This window comes from Kogia breviceps, chromosome 13, assembly GCF_026419965.1.
Source record: "Kogia breviceps isolate mKogBre1 chromosome 13, mKogBre1 haplotype 1, whole genome shotgun sequence".
In the NCBI taxonomy this organism is placed as follows: Eukaryota; Metazoa; Chordata; class Mammalia; order Artiodactyla; family Physeteridae; genus Kogia; species Kogia breviceps.
Genome location: NC_081322.1, coordinates 83,661,316 through 83,674,189, shown reverse-complemented (window position 1 = coordinate 83,674,189; position 12,874 = coordinate 83,661,316). Strand labels below are relative to the sequence as shown.

At 48.8% G+C, this 12,874-nt stretch overlaps 1 protein-coding gene across 1 annotated transcript in view; it reads right to left on the bottom strand.

Moving 5' to 3' along the window:
* FNDC1 (fibronectin type III domain containing 1) overlaps positions 1–12,874 on the bottom strand; it is a 220,490-nt gene that overhangs the window by 150,253 nt on the left and 57,363 nt on the right. The window lies entirely within an intron of this gene.

Here is a 12,874-nt window from a genome sequence, read left to right as displayed (position 1 = left end):
TACTTACATTCACTGGTTTATCATCTAATAAAGGTTATGAGAAAGGATACAGATGAGAGGTACATAGGGTGAGGTCCAGAAGAGTCCCAAGCCCCAAAGCTTCTGTCTCTGTGGACTTGGGGTGTACCATCCTGACAGTTTGTGGTGGTCACCAACCCGTAAGCTATCCAAACCCCATATTTTTGAGATTTTTGTGGAGGCGTCGTCATACAGCCACGATCAATTATTAACTCAAGTTCCGTCTCCCTCCCCTTCTCAGAGGATGAGGGGTGAGTCTGAAAGTTCCATGTTTCTAATTATGGCTTGGTCTGTCTGGTGGTCAGCCCCCGTCCCCAAGCTATCCAGGAGTCCAGCAAAAGTTGCTTCATTAGAACAAAAGATACTCCTATCACCCAGGAAATTCCAAGGAACTCTGTGTCAGGAGCCAGGATCGAAGACCAAAAATTAAATAAAATATTCTCCTAAGTGCTCTTATCACTTAGGAAATTACAAAGATTTCAGGAGCTGTGTGCCAGGAACTAGAAGCAGACCAAAATCTGTATTCTCTATGATTTCACAGCCCCCTTCTTTTCCTTTCGGTTCTGTGGCATGTGGAGTCCCCCCTGGATAGCAGTCTCAAGTGCCAATTCAGTAGAAGCACTCTTGGGTTTCCTGGGGAAGCATTCCTCCTTTATAAAACAGGGTCGTTGGAACCCTGATTTAAAGCACAGGTGACAATCTGGGATTTGCATCTGAAGTCGGGGGGGGGGGGCAGTCTTGTGGGACTGATCCCTTAATCTGTGCAGGCTGCACTAATTCCAGTTAGTGTCAGAACTGACGTGAATTGTAGGTGCCCTCCCGTAAGTCTGGGGCAACAGGAAGACGCAAAAGTCTAGACGTGTGCTATTGGTTGCAACCATGACATTCCCAGCCCACAAATACTGGCGAAGGCAGCCCTATTTGATGAAACCCAATGGACTAACACAATCGCATCCATTAACTGGGAAGGTGAATCCAGTTCACTTTTATCTATTTTTCTCCCCAGCTCCATACGCATTCCCCAAGTTGTTTAATCAGCCTCCCCTAGTGAGAGCTTGCAAATAATCTACCTCTTAAATTATAGCTCCCTAGCCTGGGGGACTGTTAGCCTTGGCCTCTCTGAATTTCTCAACCTCTCCCAAGACAGCATAGCCATCCAGCTGCCATCTTGTCTCGGCAGAGAGAGGACATCCCCGTGACACAATCCCCTACTCCTGCGGATAAAAGAGTGTCTCCTCAGAATGGCAGTGCAGTGCAGTCCCTTCGAGGAGTACGTGGCAGTGCAGTCCCTTCTGATGTTCTGAGCTGCCTGTCAGTTGAAGATACAACCCTACATACTGAGTCAACTCTGCTCGGTTCCATAACCCTCTCGGGGTGAGGCAAGATGTCAGGCTCTTCCGAGAGCTTGGCCACATCGCACGTCGCGGGGAACCCCTCCCCAGGAAAGGCCGCGTGCTGTGCCTCCCCCGACCCTGGCCCCTCGTGCTCCTCCCTTTTTTTATTTATTTTTTTTTTCTTTTTTTTTTTTTTGCGGTACGCGGGGCTCTCACTGCTGTGGCCTCTCCCTTTGCGGAGCACAGGCTCCGGACGCGTAGGCTCAGCGGCCACGGCTCACGGGCCCAGCCGCTCCGCGGCACGTGGGATCCTCCCGGACCGGGGCACGAACCCGCGTCCCCCGCATCGGCAGGCGGACTCTCAACCACTGCGCCACCAGGGAAGCCCCGCTCCTCCCTTTTGACGCCACTGCTTCAATGACCATTTAGCAAGTGTAGCTACAAACAAGACGGCAGTTTCCTATGTCATTTCTGACACCTATGTCACTGCTTTTTCATCACATTTCACAGCTTAGGTTCGCACCATCTGTCTTGGCAAAACTAAAAGCAAAGTCCAAAAAGCCAGGAGCTCATTTGGGGGACGTAACCACCCTACTCCATCTCCCTGGAGAAAAACCACTGACTGTCTCTGGATTTTCTTTTTCTTTTGTATGAGCAGAAGACATAGCATCTTGCTGGGTTGAAGTGTCCTTGTGCCCTGCTGTCAACTGAGTTTGTAGAAAAGGGACAAATTGTATATTTGGCTTGTAGTTCGCATAGCCACCCAGAGGCAAGCCAGAATGACACAAACAAACACCAAATAATCCCGACTGCTTCTGTCACGGAGAAGACCAGAAAACATGGGCTGGTGTTGGCAGGGGGGGAAGCAGGAGAGAGAAGAAAAACTGTTGAGTTTCAACTGCGCATCTTTTAAAATTTCAGATTGTAGAAGGATAGGGCTGTCTCTGGAGTTTGAGTTAAAATCCCAGTGTCTCTTATTGCTCTGCACAGGCCACGAGCAGTGAGGGAGAGATGTGTTCCTTGCAAAGAGCAGAGGCCAAAACACATCTCCCTCGAAAACAAAAACGTGCTGGGGGAGAAGACAGCCATTATGGTGAAGTCTGGTCCTTGATGTGCTCCAGCTCACACAAAAATAGGTTTAGGAGGGCCTTCCCTGGTGGCACAGTGGTTGAGAGTCCGCCTGCCGATGCGGGGGACGCGGGTTCGCGTCCCGGTCCGGGAAGATCCCACGTGCCGTGGAGCGGCTGGGCCCGTGAGCCGTGGCCGCTGAGCCTGCGCTTCTGGAGCCTGCGCTCCGCAACGGGAGAGGCCGCGACGGTGAGAGGCCCGCGTACCGCAAAAAAGAAAAAAAAAAAAAAAAGAAAAGATTTAGGAGGAAGACTAAGATGTCTGTTTACTCCCAAAGATCAGTCTTTGATCTCACGGTGGGGTGACATCTTAAAGGAGAATGAATTTACACGATGATAAGAACCGTAGAAAAATGCATGGCAGCATCTTCACTGGGGCCTAAACTGTGGATGCCAGCAGCCTCCTGCCCTGAATCTCTGCGTGCAAACAACCAGAGGTACCCCGGTGGCGATGTGAGAAAGGAGAACTAAATGCAACCATAGTTCTTGTTTATTACTTCAAGCAGGAAATTGTTGCAAATATATATATATATTTAGGACTGACAGGTCAGCCTGCCCTTGTCCCTACCCTTCTTCTGTCCTCCACCTCTCCCTCCCCACCAGCCAGAAATCCTTCCAATGCCCTGCTAGCATCAAAGTTTGCTGCTATGTGTTAGCGCTGCCATGTGCTTCTGAGATGGCTGGATTGTTTTGAAAATATGCTGAGGCCAAATGATATTTACGGGCCCCTTGTTTTGGACTCGCTCTTTATTCCATTCTTATTCAGTTCAGATCTACTCATCAGGATAAAGTGATCCTCCTCTCCTAAATCAGGGGACGATGAGGACCCCCCGCCTTGGCTGCCGAAGCCACGGTTGCTTACGGCACGCAATCCTCGTGGTGAACTGAAGTTAGACGCTTCATAGAAAAAAAGAGCTTGACAAGAGTCCAGAAGTCAAGAAATATCTTGCTTTTAGGGTGAATGTTTCCTGCATGTCCAGAATTTGTTTTCTTCCTGCCTTACAATAATTATGTTATGGTACACAGCAGTGGCCACTAAGATTGAAAGGGAAACTTTCGAGTTTGTTCTTGTTAAGAAGGAATGTTTCAACACTCATATATACTCATGAGGCTTTATTCATCCTTCAAAGTGCCTCTTAAATTCCAGTTCGTTCGTAATTTTTTCTTTTCATTATTAAGTGCCTACTATCTGCCTGGCCTTATGCTATTTTCTTTTATTTATTTATTTTATACAGCAGGTTCTCATTAGTTATCCGTTTTATACACATTAGTGTATCTATGTCAATCCCAATCTCCCAATTCATCACACCACCACCCTTGCCACTCCCCCCCCCCTTGGTGTCCATACATTTGTTCTCTACATCTGTGTATCTATTTCTGCCCTGCAAACCGGCTCATCTGTACCATTTTTCTAGGTTCCACATACATGCATTAATATACGATATTTGTTTTTCTCTTTCTGACTTACTTCACTCTGTATGACACTCTCTAGATCCATCCACGTCTCTACAAATGACCCAATTTCGTTCCTTTTTATGGCCGAGTAATATTCCATTGTATGTGTATAGGTATTTGATCTACCATCCTGTGCTTTTTATTTATACCTACAACAAAGCTGGGACTCTCCTAAAATGAGGCAGGAGGAAATGTCCTTTGACATGTCCTGCTGACTTTTGGTGCTTTCAACGAAAAGTAATGGAGAAGACAGAAGCCCTCATCTATTATGATTGCTTTTATTATCAAAGCACTTGGCCACTGAGAATTTCATTGCATAAGTGGGGCTGGGTGGGGACGGTATGCACTCGGCTCTACTAAAGGTGCTGTATCCCTGCTTTTGTGCCAAACCTCCAACGCAGGTCCATTCTCCACTTGCAACTGGGGACCTGGGGGAGATCTCAAGGCATTGTGCCAGTGGGTGCTGTGTCACATCAGAGATGGCTGACGGCTGCTTCCTCAAGTGCTTCACACTTACAGGTCCAGAAATGTTTGCTAGTGCTGCTGCTTTCTTTCCAAATACTGTCTGGATACTTGATAGATCGTTAACCAGATGACAGCAATGGATAGAAATGAAGGCGAGAGAACCAAGCCTCCTAACTGGGGCTGCTCGGGGCCTCACGAGGCGGTTGGCTTAACTTGGAGCATCCCCACGAGAGCACTTAGGAGATGAACAGAGAATACAAACCAAATTCTCATTTCCTTTCATCCAGGTCTTCCAAGAGCTACAGATTCAAACAGAAGCTGCCTCCCTCTGACTTGGGGGTGGCCTCCTGTGGCAGGGAGGAAGAGCAGGACAAGGGCAAGGACGCAGGTCTCATCATCAGTGGAGGAGACCCTGTCTTCTTCATGATGGCCTCTAACCCTTGTGTCACCAAGTTTCCGTGAGCGCCACCAAGTTCAATCGTACAGCACTAAGATCCTCATGAAGGCCCTGGTCCTTTAATTAACTCACTGCTGTTACAACCAAACAGAATGTGAAAATGTCTCTTCCAGAAGCAGCAAGGGAGGGTCTGCATTATTATTAGCAGAGGGCTACCTCAGAGTCTGTTTTTGCTTTTTCCTGCATTTCATCCAAACTAGTCGCTTTTAAAGAAGTAAGAGGAGTAAGATGTGAGCAAAGATCAGAAAGGAAGAGAGACGGTTGATTTTTGGTAATTCACTACCAATTCTAGGACTCAGTCTACCCATTAGTTTCATTTCCCTCTAAAGGGTTTATTACACAAATAACAGGATTTCTTTTCCTTAAAGCACATTTGTGAGCACGTAACCCCATGAGTAAGTGTATCACGTAGGAAGTGTAGCACAGGAACAAAAAGCTGCTTGCTATCCCGGTCTTTCATGAGACGATTCAGAGCAGAGTTTCCTTAGTTTTCTGCTAACAGCAGAGTTGATGGGGGTGTTTATTTCCTTACGACACACCATCCTCTATGGATCCCTTTATGGATCCCAGGATTCTTATGTTTATAAAAGCACTGTAGGGATGATAATATGAACACCAGCAGTATTATAATTACTCCGTCTTTGCTTTGGGAATGTTTGTCCATAACAGTTGTGTCAAAGGGACAAAAGCCTTAGGACGGGCAGAACTTGTTCCTTCCAGGTGGGACAAGAAGGTAATGTAGAAAAGGTCCACTTTGTCTTCTACATCCTTTGCCCCATTGACCCTCCCAGTCCACACGCCATGCTGGGTGTCCTTCCATCTTCACCCTGCACGGAAGCGGGCAGCTCCAGCCCATGGCTTGCTGTTAGCCCAGAGCCTGGCACATGAGAGCACTCAAAAAATACGTGTTGAAGTGAACTGGATCTTCCTGCTCTTTCCTGGTGATTCCTCTGACGCCTTCTTCACCTCCGCTTGCCATCCAAGCTCACCTCGGCTGCCCTCGGGCTGGCTGGCAGGAGCCCATCTGACTTAGAGGCTCACGTGACTAGCACTCATGGCCTATCAGGCACATAAAGTTGGAGGGTCACCCCGCTTTGTACTTGCCTTCGCCAAAACCAGGTTCCGACTAAGGACTCCCAGACACCTGGAGAGAGCTCGTGTGCGGGACCCTCTCGGTACATGTCATCAGCCTTGTCCTTCCCTGTCTGGATGGTCCAGTCTGCTCAGGTTCTCCTGGCTGAGGAGCTCTGTGGACTTGGAAATGGCCTAGAGCCTGAAGCCGAGGAGACCTACGTCAGAATCCCGGATCTGTCTTTTCCTGCCTATTCTCCACGGGCAAACTCCCCGACATTTCCCAGCCTCAGTTTCCTCACCTGGTAAGGAGGTAACTATATCTGCTGTACACAGTGGTGAGGAGGGGAAAGGGGTTGCTGCACACGTGGTTTTGAGGATTGAGAAATGAGGCGGCTTAGATGAAATCCCAAGCGCTTGGCAGGCGCGTGAGACAAATGCCAACTGCTAACTGTTTTTTCTCAGTGGGGAAAATCCGGGTCAGGGAAGATGGGCTTCACTGCTGACATGATTGATGGGATTAGAATTGTCCCTCAAAGTGTCTGATCTCGGTTGCTCGGGCGTAGCTTCGGCAACTTTCTAACCACCTCCCTCCTTGTTTCAACTTGTTCTGGCTAACTACTTAGTGGCACGGTTTGGAGGACAGTTTTATGGTGTAGAGCACATACACACCTGCAAAAGGGGCCAAGAAGACGGTTCCCTTTGTGGCCATGAAGGGGTCCGATTTACACCTGAGAAGTTCAGAGTCCCACAGAAGGACTGAGGTGTCCACTGGGTATCACCGTAAGGAAACGAGGTCCTGCCAAGCTTGTATCCACAGACTTGGGGCTTGGGCAGGAAATGGCTGGTATTGTGTCACCTTTCTTCACTTGCTGCAGTATTCTAGAGAAACAGTTTATGTTTTACCCTTGCAGTAGATAACTGCGGTCCTATAAACTTTACAGGAGCAGCTCACGTATACAAGGTAGGAGCCGAAATTAACGTTTGAGACACACTCCCCTGGAAGGAGTCTTCGAATAATACTAATAATAACAGCCAGCAGTTACAGAGCGCTGAGCACGTGTGCAGCTCTGCCCTAAACCCTTGATATGCAGTGAATCATCCACTTCCCCTCCGACACACGTGCCCTAGTCTCACATGAGGTAAGAGTCTTTCAAACCGGGTGTCACAAACGGATTTTCCTTTTCCAGAATAGCTTCCTCTGAGTTACGCAAAAAAAAAAATATTTCTCTTTCTAACATTGGAAGTCCCACCCCATCCACTGTCAGGTGCCCAAGAGCTCCTCTGTGTCACGCTGAGCTCCGGTATGGTGCTCTTTGGCCAGTTCCTGCAGTGTGGTCACTGCGATGTCATGAAACCTTACACTGCTCTTCTTGGTTCACTCAGATGAAGTTCATTTATAATACTAGTATGGGTCAACCTGCATATAAATGCTTCTTTTCATGCAAAGGAAGTTCCAGATACCATGTTGTTACGAGAATTAAATGAGGTAGTGCGTGTAAACCTCCTAGCACAGAGCCTGCTGCTTAGTTATGCTAAATAAAAGTCGGATTTTTCACACCAGTAATAGAAGGAACATCCCAGCCAAAGGAAACAGCATGTGCAAAGGCCTGAGGTAGAGCCTGGGTGATCTGAGAACTCTGAGGGTGTACTGGTCAGCTCGGGCCGCATAACAAAGTTCCACAGACCTGTGGGCTCGAACAACAGAGTTTCATTGTCGCACAGTTCTGGAGGCTTGAAGTCCAAGATCAAGGTGTCAGCAGGGTATCTCCTTCTGAGGGCTGAGGGTTGGTACTGGGTTGGCTAAAAGGCTCGTCTGGGGTTTTGCATAAGATGCTACTGAAAAAAACCCAAACGAACTTTTTGGCCAAACCAATATCACTGGATTGCAGCGGGAGAGATGGTGCGGGAACGGGCAGGCCAGGTGAGCAGGTAAGACAGAATGATCCTGAAGAGCTGGCTGGAGACCAAATCCTTTAGGCATTAGATGGTAGTCACTGAACATCAATCTGTCATCAGTACCGGGCTAAGGAAATTCAGAGATAGATAAAGTACGGCCTCCAACCCTTAGGAGCCGCAAGCCTGGTGAAGACAGGCCTTGGCGAGATCATCTGATTGGACGCCGAGTGTGCCAGTGTGCTTGGTCGGAGGCACCAGGAAGGAGCCCCTCACCCAGTGCTGCCTGGCGTGGACCAGAGAGGTCGGGTGAGGACACCCCAAAGTCCTGAAGCCACGAAGAGACCTCAGGGCTGGGCCGGACTTGGGCCAGCCCTGCCGTGGAGGGCGAGAGCAGCCACGGAGGCCGGGCCTTCCCGCGAGCTGCACCCATCACTGGGGGAGTGCAAACCGCTCTGTGCTCCAACCCCCTCATGCTGCACCCACTCTGCAGCAGGCATCCCCAGACACCTGAAGGGTCATCGAGCAGGATCTGGTAGGAGAAGGCAGACACGGATGTGAGGAGTAAGACCTAGAGTCAGAACTGATGGGTCTCAGGAGGAATCAGCTCGGATGATGGGCGAGTCCAGAAGAAGGCAGCGTCTTGGTTTCCTGAGGCTGCAGTTACAAATCACCACAAACCCGGTGGCGTGGAACAATGGATATTTATTCTCTCACTGTCCTGGAGGCCAGAAGTCTAAAACTGCAGCGTCGGCAGAGTTGATTGCGTCTGCAAGCTCTGAGGAAGGTCTGTTCTAGCTGCTCTCCTAACTTCTGGGGCTACTGAAGGTCGTTTAGTGTTCCTGGCTGTGGAGGCATCAATTCAACCTCTGCCTCTTCGTCCTCACGTGGCCTCCCCTCTGTGTTTTTGTGTGTCTTCCATCTCTTACGAGGATGCCCTCCACTGGATTTAGGGTCCATCCTAATCTGGGATGATCTCACCTCAAAAATCCTTCCCTTACACACTCACAACGACTATTTCCATATGAGGTCACCTTCACAGGTACAGGGGTTTAGGACTCAGACATACTGGGTGGGGCACACTTTTCAACCCACTACAGGCGGAGTTAAGCTCAAGTTGGGAGAAACGGGAGGATTGGGGGTTGGGGATCTGGTAGCACCTGGCTGAGCCTTGCAGGGAGAGGCAGGCTGGACTTTAGAGAGGAGGGAAGGGCATTTCGATAGAGGGACAAGAGGAGGGAAGGCTCAGAGGCACAAAAGCACCATCCCATGCAGAAACCCAACCATGTCAGAGGAGGGGGTGAAATGGATTTTGCATCCGTCTCTTTCTTGCTGTTCCATAAGTTCCCTCCATCACAACCACTGCCACGACCCAACAGTGAGTTCAGCTGCATGACAGAAGAGTTGAACAAGGAATGTCCCCTTCTCCATTCCCGCAGAGCAGTTCCAGCTTGGCCTAGCCCTGGATTCCTTTGCTCCAATTCCCTCACAAACTTTTGTGCTCAGTCAGAAGTGTCCAAAGAAACCAGGATGACCCAGGGAATAAGGATCTCCCTGCACCTCAATTTTACTAGATGCTTCAAGAGTGAAAAGCTATTATTTTTATTATGAAAATAAACCCTGGTATTTGAAGGATGAGACTGCAAAAGTTCCCTGAGATTTTAAGGAAAAAGGGTAATAATTCCCACCTGGTAATTGTGGTAAGGTGCTTATTGGGTAGTCTGTAAAACGCTTAGCCTATAGGAAGACCCTGGTGATAACAGAAAAGCAACAACCAGAAGAGTCTAGAAGACTATCTTGGGCTCTCATGTGTCATCGAGTCTGTTCACTAGGAAGGTTTTAGGGACACTGCCCTTATTAGGGCAGAGTGGGACACCAGGTGGAAAGGCACCATGTGACCTCATCATGAAAGGGTTTAGGTGTCAGCCTGAGGGATTGCTACTTTATCCTCCAGCTAAGGGGAAGCTGGTGCCTTAAAAATCAGGAGGTCAGGGCTTCCCTGGTGGCGCAGTGGTTGAGAGTCCGCCTGCCGATGCAGGGGACGCGGGTTCGCGCCCCGGTCCGGGAGGATCCCACGTGCCGCGGAGCGGCTGGGCCCGTGAGCCGTGGCCGCTGGGCCTGCGCGTCCGGAGCCTGTGCTCCGCAACGGGAGAGGCCACAACAGCGAGAGGCCCGCGTACCGCAAAAAAAAAAAAAGAAAAAAAATCAGGAGGTCAATGTTCGGTGCCAAATTAAAGCAAAGCAAAGGGTTAACAATTGCCTATCGCATCCGGGCATCCGGAGGGGTCAATAACTATTATATCTCAGGCCACTTTTTCTACTCTCCTCAGGGTAGTTCAGGACTATCCAGAATGTAGTATTGTCTCACTAATTGGAGAAACATTTCTTTTGCCAACAAAAGATAGGGTTGATACAGTCTTTAGAGAGTTGTGTTTGGAAGATAAGCCATCAGTCCTAGCTGTCACGATAATCCTTTTCAACCAGTCATTTAGCTGCTCGCCATTCTGTTACCCACTTGCGCTCTTACTGTTAAAAATTTGTTAATTTCTTCTTTAAAACCCACATTGAGTCACACTGAGTTAACTCTGCCCTGGGCATTTCCATCACTTGACACTGAGCTTCTTAGCAATAGCCAGAGGTGGGACTTTTTGGCAAATGCTGTTTATCCACCTTTGAAAGGAGACATTCACTGCAAGCAGGTTTAAAAGGAAATTTCTGTAAAAGCACTTTTTTCAATGATAGTCTTTGCTTTTTTTTCACTTGCCCATAACTTTCTGGAAAATTCTACTTTGGGCTGAATCTTCTTTTCAGTATAAATTTGTTTTGTTTTTCATTAATGGAAAGTTCAGGGGGGGGTGGAAAATCCCTTCAGTAGCTTTTGAGTAATGAGAATATGAAAAATACACTTTTTCCAATTAAAAGAAATCTTTGGACTTTTTAAAAATGAAAACTTTTACATTTGAGGACTACTATTAAACTCTAAGCAGTGGTTCTCAACATTGGCTTCACATTGGAATAACTTGAGGGGCTTTTAAAAATACAACACCTGGGGCTTCCCTGGTGGCGCAGCGGTTGAGAGTCCGCCTGCCGATGCAGGGGACGCGGGTTCGTGCCCCGGTCCGGGAAGATCTCACGTGCCGCGGAGCGGCTGGGCCCGTGAGCCATGGCCGCTGAGCCTGCACGTCCGGAGCCTGTGCTCCGCAATGGGAGAGGCCACAACAGCGAGAGGCCCGCGTACCGCAAAAAAAAAAAAAAAAAAGAAAAAGAAAAAGAAAACAACATCTGAATCCAGAGATTCCAGAGAAATTGGCCTGGGTCCAGCCAGGGCCCTGGGATCATTAAAAGCGCCCCAGGTGGCTCTGATGTCCAGGCAGCATTGAGTACTGCTGTCCTAATACACAACCACCCTGATTGGCAACCTCGAGAAAGGATGCAGAGGTCTGGAAGAAACCTTGGGATAGTTTTCTTCCAGTTAAGAAAAAAACAGATATACTATGTGAAACGAAAAGCTCTGAGAAGGATGTGAAGGAACTTTAACTCGAAGCCTTTCTATCCCGCCACGAGTATCACTGGTGATCACTGGAACAGGCCCTCAATTCCTTTCGCTCCGGGAGAGATGGGCTCATCAGTAACTTTAGCAGTGAGGAACCCTCTGTCCAGCTTCAGACAAGGTATTTCTCTCCATGCCTGTGGGCACCAACGAACAAAAGGGAGACTCCAGGGGACCAGCCCAAAGTTTCCCTGGCTCTGTGGCCACCTCCCCCCACGGTTCAGGATCGTTGCCTGAGCTCTTGTAAAATGTTTTCTATACAGTTCCTCTACGGGGGCCCCTGGGATAGACTTCTCTCCACTGGTCACACTATTAGTGGGACGTCCAAGACAGACCACAGAGAAAACCAGACTCAGTACCATGTAGGAAGTATCTTCTTCTTTCTTATAAAGTCCTCCAAGAAGGAGCATGACCCTGCTTCCTCCTTTCTCCTGACTCTGGGCCAACACTTGGATGAACCCAATTAATGACTCTGCTGCCACTTGAGGACACTCCATCACCCTTAGCTGCGGAGTCAAGGCCACGTGGGCTACATGCTCACAGACGGCCCCTACAGGAATTCATTTCTTCGATAAGCCTTCGCTGGATGCCCCTACGTGCCAGGCAATATGGAGAGAATATTGCTTTTAACAAGACACGGCCCCCTGCCCTCACAGAGAGACGGGAGCAAATCACTGCAGATGCATGAGGCGTCCCCAGGGCCCTGTTGGCAGCCTTGTTTGAGCATCAGGGCACCCAAAAGTCATAAGGAAGGCTTTATGATCACCATGAAGTGTTAATATTTTGAGTTTAGAATAACCACATAATTTTGTACCAAATCAAATCGCATCACAGAGTAGATTAATAATACAGACAAGTGTCGGTGGCAAATTCCCAATAAATATGGCGGGACAACTTACAACTAAGCAAGTTGTCTCTCAGCTTAGAGTTTGTGAATCAGGAAAAACGATCTTTTCCTGATTGTTTTTCAACCCCATCATGACTAAAACCAAACAGACAAACAAAAGTAAGCAGGAAGGCAAACTAACTACAAGATTAAAACCTACAGGAAGGAGATATCCCATGTCCACCGATTTTTTTTTTTTTTTTTTGCGGTACGCGGGCCTCTCACTGTTGTGGCCTCTCCCGTTGCGGAGCACAGGCTCCGGACGCGCAGGCTCAGCGGCCACGGCTCACGGGCCCAGCCGCTCCGTGGCACGTGGGATCCTCCCGGACCGGGGCACGAACCCGCGTCCCCCGCATCGGCAGGTGGACTCTCAACCACTGAGCTACCAGGGAAGCCCCCATGTCCGCCTCTTGAAGGACGTGGGTGGCTCTCACCCAGACTCCTCATGTTGACCTCTGCCTGTAGCATTCAGTGTCTGCAGGATTTGATGTTTTCACCGGGCCATTCTCGTTGACAATACCAGTTTTAGGATTTCAGTGTAACATTGCCTCACTGTTAGCTCCTGGGTAAGCTTTTCACACTTCCTTTTTGAAACCTTGTCTCCCCTCCCGCCAT